Here is a 4,002-nt window from a genome sequence, read left to right as displayed (position 1 = left end):
CTTTCTGGGCTGGATGTGTGCCGCCTGCCGGGGCAGTGCCATGGAGACCAGGCTGGTGGAAGCCCATGACCCGGGGAGTCCCCAACGTTGTTCTCACCTGAAGTTGAGGATCCGGCTCGATTCAGGGACAGACCAGATAGGGGACATGACAGGGCCACCACCCCATGACGTCTCTGATCTCCCAGTCTTCAGAAGGCAGCAGATCTGCAGCAGGCCTCCCGAGGATACAGAGAGACCATGGCCAGGAGCCTGGGCAGGGCCACCCTGGCGAGCAGAGGCCACTGCAAGGGCTTGAAGGAGGGGTGAAAGTTGGGGGCCGGGAGGGGGTGTGGGGGTTCTAAAGGCCCTGGGGCAGCGAGGCCTTGGGCTCAAGGGCAGTGGAAGGGAGAGTATGCCACAGTGGGCAGAGGGAGGTGTGGCCTCAGGCAGAGGTGTGGTCACAGGTGAGGTGTGGCCTCAGGGTAGAGGTGTGGTCCCAGGTGGAGGTGTGGCCTCAGGTGGAGGTGTGGCCTCAGGTGGAGGTGTGGTCACAGGTGGGAGGTGTGGCCTCAGGGTAGAGGTGTGGTCACAGGTGGGAGGTGTGGCCACAGGTGAGGTGTGGTCACAGGTAGCCCAGCCTGCAGCCTGGCAGGCCTCCTGAGTGTGGATCAGTGTAAGGGGCACAGACAGGTCAGAGGGCAGACTGGGCAGGGCCGGGAGCTGGACAGTTGCCATGAGAGCCAGGGCCTTCTGAGGTGGGGGAAGGTGTGGCCAAAGGGCCCCTGGCAGATGGCCTGGGGGCCCAGATGATCCGTGGTGTAGTCAGCCGCGGCTGGGTGGGGGGCACCATGTGCACTGGGGTGTCCTTGGGGAGACGATCTGCAACGTACAGCTGGGGAAGCTCTGCTCAGACCCCAAATACTGGGGTGCTGGGAGGTGGAGGGAGCAGGGCCGGTAGAGCAAAGGCCACGTTGGGTCCCCAGGAGAGCAGGGGCGGGGCAGGAGCCTGCCCAGAGGGCACCTAGGAGGTCACCCAGGAGGGCCAAGGTGGGCCCGAGAGGAGGGGCAGGAAGGGAAGGCTGAGCCCCTCCAGCAACGGGCTCCTGCTGCCCAGGTGCTTGCATTCACCCACTACGGTCTCGCTTAGAGCCCAGCTGGAGGTGTGGGCTCCAGAAAAGGGATGGCCGGGAGAGGAGGCAGATGGACAGCTGTCCGCTTGCCTGCCGGCATCAGGTGCACAGCTGGCCAGCCCGGCTGCTTGCCGGAGTGGCACAGGGAGGGCAGGAGGGGCACCCCTAGCAGAGGAGGCTGGGTCTGTGGAGGTGAAGGCCAGACACCTGGCGGAGGCTCAGGTCCCAGGTGCTCACCTTTCTGCCCACACCCTGGACCCTGCAGTGGGCAGGAAGCCCTTGGCCAGCTTGCACGGCTCCATGCTGGCCTCCCTCACTGCCCGCCTGTGGCCGTCTCCACCTGCTCTCTTCCCTCCTCCTGGTAGTTCCCCCTGGGTTGCCTGGGCACGGGGCAGTGAACACACCATGCCCCTTGCACCCTGGTGGCCAGCGCCCGCCTCTCCTCCCAGTTTCTGGCTCTGCTCACTGTCCCTTCACCCACGGCTTTTGTCCCCTCCTTGCCTGGCCCAGCCCAGCCGAGAGCCCTGGAGGCCTGTGCTGGCTTCCTGGGTGGCAGGCCGTGTGGCCCAGCTGGAGCAGGATTGGGCACCCCCGCCTCCTTGCCCACCTGTCCAGAGGCCATGTGTGCTGCATGTCCACGCATCTCTGGCCTGTGAACGTGGCACTGATGCCTGCCAGGCGGTGGGATGGCCGAGTCTCGTGCCAGCTCCTTCCTCACCTCCGTATGTGAACGGACAGTGGCCTCCAGGGACGACCCCATATCCTGGTAACACGGGCAGCCCAGGTCTGTCCTGCACCACACACGGTGGGCGGGAGGTGACCGTGCACCACAGGCTGCCCAGGCTGGGGCCTGTCCCTGCAGCAAAGCTGACTGACACGAGAGCAGCTACCACCTCCTCCGTGTCAGAGGGGCATTTCACCTCCTCCGTGTCAGAGGGCATTTCACCTCCTGTAGCTCCTTCAAAACCCACCGCCCCAAATTCACGGTGGTCTGACGTGTTGCTTCTGCACGGTTTCCAGTTCCGGGTCTCGCAGGAGCTCCGGGTAGCAGTGTGTGCTCTAACGGGCTCCTTGGGCCCTGGCACCTCTGGTGACGTGTTTGTGCTGTGTGTGTGCCAGCACGTCCCTCTGTGGGCTGCCCTCGCCGTGGCCTCCTGGGGTCTTCTGGCACCAGCCCCCGCGAGTCCCCCATTCTGGCCTCGGAGCTTCCTGTGGCACCTGCTCTTGGTGCCCAGTGCTCACCTGTGTGGGGCTTGCCTGCACGGGGGGCAGACGCCTGGGTGGAGAAGCCTCTCTGCCTCTGTGGATGCTCCACAGGCCTCCAGCTGGGCCACGCTGGGGAGCCCCCAGTGGACTCTCCTGACCAGGACCCCAATACCTGGATCCACCCAGGGCTACCTCTGTCCTTCACGAACTTCTTCCCTCCTGTTTCATGTGTCCACCGTCCCACAAGATAGGCTTGTCCCAGTGTCCCCATGTCCCATGCAGACCCAGCCCTGGGCCCAGGCATTTCCTCCCAGAGCCCTGGGGGCAGCTCCGTGGCCCTCTCCCTCCCAGGGCTTCTTCCCTGGGCACGAGTCACTCAAGGCCACTCGAGCATACCCCACGGTGCCTCCAACCCTGGGTGGCCTTGTGATGGTGTGGGGAAGGGGCGGCTTCACAGAGAGTGCCTGTCCCCAGGAAGAGAGGGTGCCACTTTCTCCTGCTTCAAGCTTTCTCGTAACGACAGAAGCCGGCTGGCGCTCTGTCCACTTCTGGACCTTTTCTAGCTGGGCAGGATGGCTGCAGGACAGTTACGCCCAGAGCCCTGGGGACACACCATCCTCTCATTCACACAGTGTCCAGGTGAGTCGGGGGCTCAGCTCCACGTCAGGGCTCAGGAACTGTGGCTGCTCTTCTGATGCTGCCATCTTCACGACCCCAGGAAGAGGGGCATCTCACCGCAGGGCTGGGGACGGGGCAGCCTGGCTTGGGGACCAGCCACGGCCTCACCCCGAGCCTTTTGCACACCTGAGCTTCCTGGTGCTCAGGCCTGATTCCTCCCTGGGGGTTGGTTGCCTGGTTGACAACGGTGCCCTGAGCATCCTGGGTGGGCGTGCAGGGCCCCGTGCTGCAGGCTGAGGTTGGCAGCGCCGTCCTGCAGGAGGGGCTCAGAGCTGGGCGGGGCCAAGTGGCTTCCTGGGGCTGGGGGCAAAGGCCACACACTGGGGGCTTTAATCACAGGCATGTACCCCTGGCAGTCTGGAGGCCGGATGTGACAGGAGGGTCCCCCCCAGGCTCAGGGGACTCCCTCCTGCTGCCTCCTGCTCCTGTGGCCCGGGCCTCCTCCACTTATGGCCACTTTGTTCCAGTCTCCACCTCACCCTCAGGGCATCCACCTTCCCTGAAGTGTGAATCTTCCTCCTTCTAAGGACATGGGCCATTGGATTTAGGACCTGCCCTGCTCCAAGTGATCCGATCACTTAATTTCTCTTGCAAAGAGCTTTTCAAAAATAAGGTCACATTTACTTCTGGTTTTTAGAATGTGGCCGTGCCCTGAAAGGCCCCCTTCCACCTACCAGGGCCCCAGTGATCCTAAACCGGGAGTGGGCCCGTGCAGGAGAACGGGAGCCAGCGTCTGACCCTCGGCCACACCTCGCATGAGCGGCCTGCAGCGGCCCGGCTGTGAGCCATCACGTGCCAGGGAGAAGGGGCACACAGGACCAAGGTGGCCAAGGTCACGGGGTCCTCACTGGTGCCGACTCTGCTGGATGAAGACTGAAGCTGAGCACAAGCGGCCCCCGGGGCCCCCGCCTGCAGTCCCTCCTCCTTTCTGTCACAAGTTGCCAGCCAGGAGCAAGTGACAAAGGCAGATAACCTCCCGGAACCTCGGTTTCCTCGTCTGTGAAAGGAA

Source organism: Marmota marmota, unplaced genomic scaffold (assembly GCF_001458135.2).
Source record: "Marmota marmota marmota unplaced genomic scaffold, marMar, whole genome shotgun sequence".
Classification (NCBI taxonomy): Eukaryota; Metazoa; Chordata; class Mammalia; order Rodentia; family Sciuridae; genus Marmota; species Marmota marmota.
This window is presented reverse-complemented; position numbering follows the sequence as displayed.